At 44.1% G+C, this 12,500-nt stretch overlaps 1 non-coding gene across 1 annotated transcript; it reads left to right on the plus strand.

The window, feature by feature from the left end:
• The first annotated feature begins 17 nt into the window (after nt 1-17).
• Nucleotides 18-107, plus strand: TRNAY-GUA (transfer RNA tyrosine (anticodon GUA)). Its single transcript is given in 2 exon segments — nt 18-54; nt 72-107. It is a non-coding gene; the product is annotated as a tRNA-Tyr (tRNA).
• The last annotated feature ends 12,393 nt before the right edge of the window (nt 108-12,500 follow it).

A 12,500-nucleotide genomic window follows, 5' to 3' on the forward strand; every position in this document is an offset into this window, starting at 1 on the left:
TTGTAAGATCATGGAATCCTTTGATAGCTCAGCTGGTAGAGCGGAGGACAGTAGAGGAGATTGGTACAGAAATCCTTATGTCGCTGGTTCAATTCCGGCTCGAAGGATTAAGCTTTTGATAAACTTAGATGTCAGTACTGATATTTTACAAACCCAAAACTATACCAAGTATAAAGCATTCTCCAAGTTATATTTTAAAAATCATTAACGCAGGTCACTGTGGTCAGGATTAACTTCCCATGGAAAACATCTCTGATATGACAATGCTAAATTCCTTTGTCGTATAACAACCCTTTATGAAGCTAAGAACACTGTACGCTGTTTGCTTAAGAAGTACCGTAATGGTACGCTATTGGCGTAGCGATCGCTCAGCCGTAGGCGAGACGCTCAAGCGTCACGTTCGCTCACGGCCCAGTGATCACAGGACACGTTATTGGTTATGTCTAGGGTAATGATTCGCTATGGCGTAGCTTACGCTCGAGACCACGAGGAGGTCACCAGCGATGCAGACGCTCACAACACTATACCTTTATGATAAAACCTTATACCAATGAAATACACAGAATAACTTAATGTGAATACCGGGTGTAAGTGCAACCTTGTGTAACCTGACTAACTACACAGCTGCTTGAGCGTCACCGACGCTCAAGTGAACACTTAACACTATAGAGAATACACAGATACTGGTTTAGGTTCCAAAGCCTATTAACTGTATTATATCTAATATACTTGTAAAAAGGGGATAACAGTACAAATGATACACTACAATATAACAGAGACTTCCTAACCACAGAACTAAACTATAAATACAAAAGACAATACTACTCTGACCTAAATGCAATACAATACAATACTATCTAATACAATACAATACTAGCCTAGTCTAGGGGAGATATGAGAGAACAGAACAGAGAGAGAGAGAGAGAGAGAGAGATGAGATGAGAGAAATTGGCTCACAGAAAGACAATGATAACGGAGAGAAACTTACGCACAAAGGGTATGATCGCCTGCGCCTCGATATCCAGCTCCCGGCTATCAGCAGATAACCGTTGATGAGAGAGTGAGAGCTGGATGTGGTCGGCCTGCCTATTTATGCCCCACACACAATGCAATCTCCTGGTCCTACAATCCCATTGTACATTGGCCGAAGGAATTCGGCCCTGCATCATAACAAAAGGTCATAGGGTGATTCATACAGGTGGGCTGTGACGATTTCCAACAGCTCAGGTGGGTGGGAAACTGGGTTTCCCGCCGCATACCTGAGTATGTGTAAATAATAGAAATGGACATAAACTTCTTATGTCCATAACTATTCGCACGAGCGATTAATACGCTCCAAACCAACACCGGAATATTGCTAATTAAATACTCTTCCGATGGGTACCAAACACTGCTGTATGATTCCTGTTAGACCCTTCGTACGATATAAAGAGGGATTCCTCAGCTCTGGGACATTGTATTTTAACCAAACTTTCAGAATCTATCAAAGGGACCGTGATCTATAAACTACATTAATTGTGAACATTTGTAACGAATGAGTCGCACGCTACGACTACATAAACTCTACCGTAAATACGCATACCGCGCCTGCGAGTGCACGTTATTGCGGGTATGCGCATCCACGGGAGAGCGCACGCACGCGCAGCGCGGACCAGTGTGCGGTGCAAATATGGCAACGTGCATTGAGACATTTTTCTGACTTTGACAGTCCACCCTTTGGCAGTCAATAATAACTGCCACAAAACATTTAAGGAGAAAAATGTAAGTCAGGGGTTAATTGATTTCCATGGTTGGGTAGGGGAGGAGAGAGGAGAAGGTGTGAAGAGGGTATGACCTAGTGAGATAGCAGAAGCATGTGTGTATGAATCCATGTTTGGGGGGTCATGTATCATCGTGCCGTACGTGTTGTAAATCAAGCTTCGAGGTATTGCGAAGTATACATTTGAATTCCTTCTTATCCTGTGGTACAGGTCTGTGGATGGGCTGTCAAACTTTACCGAGCTCATTTCGGCTGTGGTTGTAACAAAATGGGGATGCACATTTTAGTTGATGATACATGAATGGGGGAGGTATGTGGTTGCTGATATCTGTGCCTGTATTCCCTATCGTCTATGTGTGTCGTTACCTGAGGGTTGTAGAGATGAAGATAAAGAACACTTACGAAAAATGCAATGATATTCTATGTCAGGGAAATGTACATCTGTTGTTGAAGTTGTGTTCGGTATCTGTTGAGAGTCGTCTTCTTTGCGCTGTATTGCTCCTTGGGCATGAGCAAATAGCTTTGTCTGAGCCATCAGATTTACAAAAAAATGTTGGGCTAGCGTGAGTTTAAAAATACTAGGGAAACTGGGGATCCATGGCAAAGTTCATCAAGTGTCCATATTTAAAGTTGTCAAATCTTCTCCTTTGGTGCTTGTCTGTTGTCTGTATAGCGTCTCGTCAACTTCCTCGTCCAAGGGGGTCTTTGTATCTTGGAGAAAAGCAGAAAAACAGGTGAAAGAAACGGACCGTATAATCGCATTTTCATCACATTCTGGTTTCTATCATTGGGTCATAAATCAAATCCAGGTTAATTACGGTTTCCTCGCTCCTCAAGCTCATCACTCTTGTACTTTGTTTGCACCTCATTAAAGCCTGCCCGCATCTAAATATCAATCCAATCGATATAACGACACCCAAGATACATAGTAGAAACTTTCCAACATCCATTATGACTCCTTGAGCCCACTCTCCCAAACCGGAGAACCAATTTCGCGGGTTCAACCATGACACCCAACCAGTCAGCTCATTACCTACAGCAGCAAGGGTGAGATTGTGTTTTCGACGAAATTCCCACTTCAATTGGAGAATATCGTCCATCTTTTGGTCTATGACCTCTACCGGATCCTCGGTGCTATTTGTGATATACGTGCAACACTTTATGCCGTACTGTGTTGCCAATGTAACACAATATCCGCCTGTTACTGCTGTAAGATAATTAAGAACCATCCTATGCTGAACTAGTTCTGTTTTGTAAGCTTGAAGTTCTCTTCCAGTGTATCTAAACGTGTCATCATACATTTCAGTGATATTATCTAACAAATTGGCGAGTGCGGAAATGTATCTATAATTCATCACTCCTCGAGCGGTACGAGTGAAATCTAACGCTACCAGAACCTGAATCCCGGTGGATTCATGGATAAGATCAGAGGCCGGATGCTCTAACCTTTCTGACAGTTGTCTTTTAACTCGGTGCTCGTAATGAGTGTGAGTATAAGGAGCTTGGGCACCACGGTGTATATCCTTCATTTTGTCATGTGTAACAGTCATCACTTCAGGCAATACTTTTCCAATATAACACAATCCTTCAGAGTTTGGGGCAAGCCACTTGTACGCCTTTCTCCCGCATATGAAATATGCGTCATCGGGGAGAACATAAGGGACGGAGAAGGACATGACCATGTTACAAACCTTCCAGGTGAAATCTCCTGACCCTAATTCTTCCATCTGCTTAATGCACGTATCAGTTTGTACGATATGTGCACAGTATCCTGGTGATACCTCTCCAACTCTAGTAATCCTATTTCCTAAGGTATATCGATACCGGAAAGATTTTCCTCTACTGGCTATGTGGCGTACAAGCTCTGTATCTGTAGGCATTCTATCTGCTCTATGCGAAAATGTCATGGTTTGGTTGCTCCATGACACTTCCCAATTTCCCGGTTTTCTGGGATTGGAGATATTAAAACATAAGAGGGACCTATCCACATGGTATTGGTGGAGCTTCAAACTAGGAGGGCTGGAGATGTTAAACCTCTGGTCCACCGGTCTCCCACCACTTAGCTCAAGTACCTCCCCTAACGTTAAAGGAAATGGTACTAGCCCTGATTTGCTGTGACCCTGAGGTACTTGAGAGCATACCCAACAATCTGTTTGGTTTAACACGTTACCCACTAAGGAGTGATAGTCACTCAATGGATGCCGGTCTATATGGATATTAAAACTAGATTGGCATTTCTTTATGCATCCATCTTCAACCAGATTATCACAGAGCCTACAGATACAATTTTCTTCAGCTAACAATCCATCACAATTTCTTCTATCGGATCGTTTTCTGATACTCGCCTTTGCTTGTTGGTTTGGTTGATCTTGGAAAACTACGCCTCCATCATCATAATCGGAACCCATTCCAGAACCTCTCTCGACCTCTATGGTACTCTCGCCGGAACAGACTGCTCTGGTCAACATCATGGTTAACATCAAAATCCGGATCACAGTCTCTTGGGGCAAGTCCATCTTTGAGGAGGAAATAGAGAAGAATGAGAAGGGGGAAAAAGAAATTTTAAGGGAGAGGGGATGGGAAGTGGAGAAAAACAATAAAAGGGAGAGGGGAGTCGACAGCTGCTTTCGATCTTCAAGGCTCAGGTGCCGCCTCAATCCTCCTGGAACAGACACTCCAGTGATACAACCTCTACCGTCTGTTCCTTATCACGGGACTTCTCTGGATCGGCCACCTTTTTGCAGTGGGATGAATGGACCCAAGTCTCTCTCTCAGCAACCTTCAATGCTGTGGTGCTAGTCAATAAGACCTGGTATGGTCCTTCCCATCTATCAATAAGACAACCTGAGCGTAGAAAATTTCGTATCATTACATAATCCCCAGGTTCAATGTCATGACAATTACTATCTGGTAAATCAGGAATCATCAACTTCAGATTATCATTTTGATTCCTCAACTGTTTACTCATGTTAATCAAGTATTTTACAGTTACTTCATTGTTACATTTCAAATCATCCTGAGGGTTAATCATGACATGCGGTTGTCGACCAAACAAGATTTCAAAAGGAGACAGATTAAGAGGGGACCTGGGAGTGGTTCTGATGCTGTACAAAACAATGGGTAAAGCTTCTGGCCACGTCAATCCTGTCTCTGCCATTACTTTACTCAATTTATTTTTAATAGTGCTGTTCACTCTTTCGACCTTCGCACTCGCCTGTGGACGGTACGGAGTGTGCAGCTTGCTATCAATACCCATCAATTTACACATTCCTTGAAAGACATCACCTGTAAAATGGGTACCCCTATCACTTTCAATGATTCTAGGGATACCATATCTACATACAAATTCCTGCACAATTTTCTTAGCTGTAAACATAGCGGTATTTGTAGCTGCTGGAAAAGCTTCGACCCAATTCGAGAAAACATCTATACAGACAAGTACATATTTCAAATTTCTACATGGGGGTAATTGAATGAAGTCAATTTGTATTACCTGGAAAGGGCCGCCGGCAGGTGGGATATGGGATGGTTCTGTAGGTATTGCTTTTCCAATATTCTTTCTCAGACAGGTAAGGCATGACATTGCTCTTTTACCCGCATGAGAGGAGAATCCTGGGGCGCACCAGTATGCTCTTACCAATTTGCACATCCCATCCTTGCCTAGATGAGTCAGCCCGTGAGCTGCTTCAGCCAGACATGGAAGGTATGCCCTGGGGGCCACCGGTTTACCATGTCCATCCGTCCAGAGCCCTGAGGACTCCTGGCCATATCCCTTTGCCTTCCAGACTGCTCTTTCCTGTGTGGAACACAAATTCTGCATCTCACACAACTTCTGTGTGTTGATGGTATTAAATACCATCAACTGTGTGGTGTTTGTCCGTGTGGGGGTAGCAGCTGCAAGCTTTGCGGCTTCGTCTGCTCGGCTGTTACCAAGGGATACTGGGTCTTGGCTATATGTATGTGCTTTACATTTGATAACAGCCACTCTGTCGGGTTCCTGTATCGCTGTTAGAAGCCTTTTTATGTGAGCTGCATGCGCGATCGGTGTACCAGCCGCCGTCATGAAATTTCTGAGCCGCCATAGCGCTCCGAAATCATGGACTACCCCGAACGCGTATCTGGAATCGGTGTAGATATTGGCTGACTTACCCTTAGCCAATTCACATGCTCTGGTTAGGGCGACCAGTTCAGCAACCTGGGCTGAGTGAGGTGGGCCTAGCGGTTCCGCTTCTATGGTGTCTTGGTCATCTACGACTGCGTATCCAGTACACAAGTCTCCCGAGTCTGACTGTCTGTGACAACTACCGTCCGTGTAGAACGTGAGTTCTGCATCTTCTAGTGGATTGTCACTGATGTCAGGCCTTGCGGTAAAATTTTGGGTCAAATATTCCATACAATCATGTGTATCTTCCTTTGCATTAAATCCTCCTTCCCCATCACTCTCACCTTCCACCCTTTGTGTCTGACCAGGCACACCTGGGAGAAATGTTGCAGGATTTAATGCGCTGCATCTCCTTATGGTGATGTTTACGGGGGCCATTAATGCCAATTCCCATCTTGTAAACCTTGCAGATGAGACGTGTCTGGTTTGGGCAGAATTCAATAAGGCAGATACCGCATGCGGTGTATGGATTGTGAGGTTGTGGCCTAGCACGACATCTTCGCTTTTCGTCACTAGCAATGCTATCGCCGCAATGCTACGCAAGCATGTGGGGAGGGATCGCGCTACCGTGTCTAGCTGAGCGCTGTAGTATGCAATTGGCCTGCTGGCATCACCGTGTTTTTGTGTTAGTACACCTGCTGCGCACCCAGCACTTTCTGTTCCGTATAGTTCAAAGGGTTTCCCATAGTCTGGCATACCTAGTGCTGGTGCCTGCGTTAGGCACTGTTTGAGTCTCTCAAATGCTGTTTCAGATTCGTCTGTATGCGAAATCCGATCAGGTTTGTTTGAAGAGACCATTTCCTGCAAAGGTAGCGCCAATATGGAAAACCCTGGGATCCAATTACGGCAATACCCACACATTCCTAAAAACGTCCTGATCTGTTGCTGGGTTTGTGGCAGTGTCATGTCTCTAATGGCTTGGATTCTATCAGCGGTCAGGTGTCTCAGTCCTTGTGTTAGACAGTGTCCCAAATATTTTACCTTAGCTTGGCATAATTGCAACTTGTCTTTGGAAACCTTGTGACCTGTGTCTGAAAGATGAAACAGGAGCTGTTTCGTATCCTTCAGAGATGCTTCCAGTGAATCTGAACACAGTAATAAATCGTCCACATACTGTATCAATACTGATCCACTGTCTGGTTGGAAAGACTGTAAACAATCATGCAAAGCCTGAGAAAATATACTTGGACTATCTATGAAACCTTGGGGTAACCGAGTCCACGTGTATTGGACTCCTCTGTATGTGAATGCAAACAAATATTGGCTGTCAGGGTGCAGAGGTACCGAAAAGAAAGCGGAGCAGAGGTCAATAACAGTGAAAAATTTGGCAGTGGGAGGAATTTGCATTAGGATGACAGCTGGATTAGGCACTACGGGGAACTGACTCTCAACTATTTTGTTAATCCCCCTTAGATCCTGCACTAGCCTGTAACCCCTCCCCCCACTCTTTTTAACAGGGAAGATGGGACTATTTGCTGTGCTGGACGTTCTTACTAGAATGCCCTGTTGTAGCAAGCGCTCTATTACGGGAAAAACTCCTAACTCCACCTCTGGCTTCAGAGGATACTGTGGGATTTTTGGAGCTATCCTACCATCTTTTACTTGTACAACTACTGGAGCTACGTTTGCCATTAATCCAGTGTCCTGTCCATCTTTTGTCCAAAGTGACTCTGGTATCTGAGATATCATCTCTTCTACTTGGGATGGATTCCTATTTGTCATAATGGAATGTGACATTAATTTTGATGGGGAGTCTAACATGTCTCGTACTTCCTGAGCGTGATTCTCAGGAATGTCCAAGAATACACCTTCAGGAGTACAATAAATGACGCAACCCATTTTACATAGTAAGTCTCTACCCAGGAGATTGGTTGGTGCCGATGCAGCCAGCAAAAAGGAATGCTTGGTATGCAAAGGCCCTATTGTAATCTCGGCTGGTTTGCTAACAGGGTAGTGCTGGACTACTCCTGTTACTCCCATGGCTGGAATTGTCCTACCAGTGGTTCTCATGCCCACTGTCGAATTTATCACTGACTTGGCCGCCCCTGTGTCTACAAGAAAGTTTAAAGTTTTACCAGCTACATTGATTGCAATTTCTGGTTCGCTTCCAAGACTGGCAATCAACTTAACTGGCTGTAGATTACAGGTATGGCCATACCCCTATTGGGTATGCTGACCTCCCTGAATCCCATTGGCAGCAACTACTTGTGAGGGAGTTAGCTGGGAACTACCAGAGGCATGCCAATCTCTGTTCGGGGGATATCTTTTTGTTTCCCCTGTATGTGGCTCAAAACTCCGCCTCTGTGGACCCTGCTCCCAATGTCGTGTGTTGTGTTGTTGTCTAGGGGGTTGAAAAGATCTTTGTACATTCTTTGTTCTACATTCTCGTGCAAAGTGTCCCGGTCTGTTACAAGAAAAACATGTTATTACACTTGCCTTACCCACAGGATTCGGTGGTACATACGCAGGCTGCCTTGTGGTCAGCGCCTGTATACTTACGGACATCAACTTATCACTTTGCAATTCCCTGTGCCTAGTGATGTTTCTGTCGTGATCAATAGCAGCCTCTCTCAATGTGGACACTGACAGACCTCGCCAGCATGGTTGCGTGGTCTGAACCCTAGTCTTTAATGTTTCCTTTAAACCATCCATCAGTACAGATACTGCTACTTCCCGATGGTTTGGGTTGGTCTTAATGTCTTCTATACCAGTGTACTTTGCCATTTCTAATAGTGCCCGGTGAAAATATTCTGTTGCCGTTTCGGACTCCTTTTGCTTAATGGAAAATATTTTATTCCATTTAACAACGGCTGGGAAATACTCCTTTAGCTGTAAATTTATCCTTTTTACATTATCCTTGTTGTACACGTCTGTAAGCGGTACATCTTTATCCAATGCACAATCAGCTAAAAACTGAGTTGCATCAACATTGGAAGGTAAACAAGCTCTTAGCAGTATCTGCCAATCCTTGTTGTTGGGTTCTACAGTGTTACCTAAATCCCTGATGTATTTTTGGCTAGCAACTAAATCCTTCCTGGGGTCAGGAAATTCGGACACTATTGTTCTTAATTCCATTCTGGAAAATGGAGTGTACATGGCAATGTTCCTTATGGGAGTGGCTCCAGACACATCTGTTTTTCCATTGGGAACTGCTATTACCCTTACAGGAGCAATTCTAACAGCCTCTTCCTGTGTAGATTCTACTGCTTGTTGTGGTACGATTGTTTCAGTGTAGTGCATGGTGCCGTACTTACCCGTTGACACGACCTCACCTATCCCTCCGCTAGGGGCTTTCACTAATCTCGTGGGTGTCGCTGTGCCTACTGTGGTCTCTGCTATGGTGGCTGCAAGAGAGAGAGCTGAAATTGTTGCTGAATCGTCTTCTTGATCACGCTCCTGAGGAAGGTTCAAAACAGGGTACATCTTGCACGGGTTAATACTTGCATGAGTTATTTGGTTAACATCATTAACATTTACAGGGTTACTAAGAGTTTGTGTTTTACAACCCAGTGCGTTTCTCTCCGCAATCAACTTCTCTCCTGCAATGTATGGTGGAGGAGGAGCTGTGGCAATCAACTTCCTGACTGCCCCAGATCCTGCCGCCAGAGCCAAACCTCTCTGTATCTCACCTTCCTGGTGCCATAACTGTAAACAATCATGATGTTGAATTCGTCTCTTTGTTGATTTTACGAGACATATCCTCCTCCTTAAATTTTGTAACACTTCTGGACTGAAGCTACCTATTCTTGGGAATTTGTCCCTGTCTTGTACAGTCATTCTCTCCCATTCATCACATAAAGATTCGGTGTGAATTCCATATTTTTCACACATTACATATCGTGCCGACCCAACTGGTCGGTTCACAGAATCAACCTTGACCAGGGTTGATCGCCCCCTACCTGAGCAACTGGCCCCCATAGTCTGCAGGTGTTGCTTAGTCCTCCTTGGATCTCTGTATCAAGGTTTTCAGCAAGCCTTTACAGACAACCAAATTACTCCACAGTAGGCCGGCGGTGGCAGTTTACCGAGTACCCCACTCACTCGCCCACCTCGACCAATACGACCTGATCACACCGATATGGTGCTGGCGTACTCGATACAGGGCCCCTATGGAACCTTCAGTTTACTGGAACATATGAGGGTTACCCGCAGGACACTTACTCTTTCCAGTAAAGTTGGGGTTGTTAGATAGTTCCTGAGTGACCAGCGAACTTCCCTTCCAAAAATAAAAAATTACACAAATCACGTCAGAATGTACAGATAGCGTTTGTGACCACTTTACTCTAATGGTATTAGGTCAGATTACTAACTACTGCACACAATTACGTGTGGTCCAATCGTTCAGTACACGAGCACTACTTGTCATGTACTGAAAGATCAATGGAATCGATGTTTCCGGCCGCGATTCCTTCAGCAAGAGCTTATGGCCTATATGGGTTCTGCACCAACACCCCAGGCGTTGTGCCACTGGACTTTTATAGCGGACCTTTTACCTTACGACCTCCTGGTCTTGTTACCTTATGACCTCCTGGTCTTGTTACCTTATGGTCCGCTATACTCTAATGCTCAAATATTATTTAACCAGGGATGCCTCCCTAGCCACCGTATATGTCACTTACACGTATGTCCCTTGACGAGTACCCGGCTTTCCTTTTGGTTCCACCTTAAAGTTATATAAACTTTTGTATACAAAACACACTCACTCAACACATGTACACTTTTGTTTCTATATCTATTTCTGCGCAGAAATTGTCTTTAGGCCAAAAGTGTTACCAATTAGGAGCAGGATCTGTTAAACTAAATTTCAGATTTTTTTCAAAAATAGATTTGCGTTATTTACCGCGTCGCGTTATCTACCGCTGTGCGTTAATTATCGCCTTTGCGTTACTTCACTTTATCGTGACTTGAGCTACGTGAGCGTAACCGGATGCTACGTTGCGTAATGTACGCTGCGTGCGTCTGCCTTTTGGATTGCGTACGCTAGTCTTTGTTAGCGACACGTGTACGCAATGCAAAGGATCCACCGTAACACAATATATACTTTTATCAATGTAAATGATCCCTGATCATCTACCGCAATCCACACTGACTGCCTTGTATCTCAGACAAACCGTGTGTTTGTTCTATACTTTAACTATTACCTCTACTATTAAATAACAGCAAATCTCTTTTTAGCACTTTCTATCAACTATAAAATTGGCAAACAGGAATAGTGATATACGAAATTTGAAAAAGAAATGCAGATAAATGTATGCGTGCGTGTATACGCAAGACAGAAGAGAAATAAAACAGTTTTAAAAGACACAAGCGTTTTGTTCTTACTTCCGGTTCCCGGATTCCTTCAGCACTCTTTATCTAAGCGAAGCAGACGCTTATCCCGCCAGCACTATGAGACAACCTCCCACCCTTTGCTGGAGGGATAATGTCTGCTGATCTACCTAGTGCAGATATGAGTAGGATAGGACGAGTTCCCAATTGACAATGCTAAATTCCTTTGTCGTATAACAACCCTTTATGAAGCTAAGAACACTGTACGCTGTTTGCTTAAGAAGTACCGTAATGGTACGCTATTGGCGTAGCGATCGCTCAGCCGTAGGCGAGACGCTCAAGCGTCACGTTCGCTCACGGCCCAGTGATCACAGGACACGTTATTGGTTATGTCTAGGGTAATGATTCGCTATGGCGTAGCTTACGCTCGAGACCACGAGGAGGTCACCAGCGATGCAGACGCTCACAACACTATACCTTTATGATAAAACCTTATACCAATGAAATACACAGAATAACTTAATGTGAATACCGGGTGTAAGTGCAACCTTGTGTAACCTGACTAACTACACAGCTGCTTGAGCGTCACCGACGCTCAAGTGAACACTTAACACTATAGAGAATACACAGATACTGGTTTAGGTTCCAAAGCCTATTAACTGTATTATATCTAATATACTTGTAAAAAGGGGATAACAGTACAAATGATACACTACAATATAACAGAGACTTCCTAACCACAGAACTAAACTATAAATACAAAAGACAATACTACTCTGACCTAAATGCAATACAATACAATACTATCTAATACAATACAATACTAGCCTAGTCTAGGGGAGATATGAGAGAACAGAACAGAGAGAGAGAGAGAGAGAGAGATGAGATGAGAGAAATTGGCTCACAGAAAGACAATGATAACGGAGAGAAACTTACGCACAAAGGGTATGATCGCCTGCGCCTCGATATCCAGCTCCCGGCTATCAGCAGATAACCGTTGATGAGAGAGTGAGAGCTGGATGTGGTCGGCCTGCCTATTTATGCCCCACACACAATGCAATCTCCTGGTCCTACAATCCCATTGTCCATTGGCCGAAGGAATTCGGCCCTGCATCATAACAAAAGGTCATAGGGTGATTCATACAGGTGGGCTGTGACGATTTCCAACAGCTCAGGTGGGTGGGAAACTGGGTTTCCCGCCGCATACCTGAGTATGTGTAAATAATAGAAATGGACATAAACTTCTTATGTCCATAACTATTCGCACGAGCGATTAATACGCTCCAAACCAACACCGGAATATTGCTAATT

Source organism: Pseudophryne corroboree, chromosome 4 (genome assembly GCF_028390025.1).
Source record: "Pseudophryne corroboree isolate aPseCor3 chromosome 4, aPseCor3.hap2, whole genome shotgun sequence".
Lineage (NCBI taxonomy): Eukaryota > Metazoa > Chordata > Amphibia > Anura > Myobatrachidae > Pseudophryne > Pseudophryne corroboree.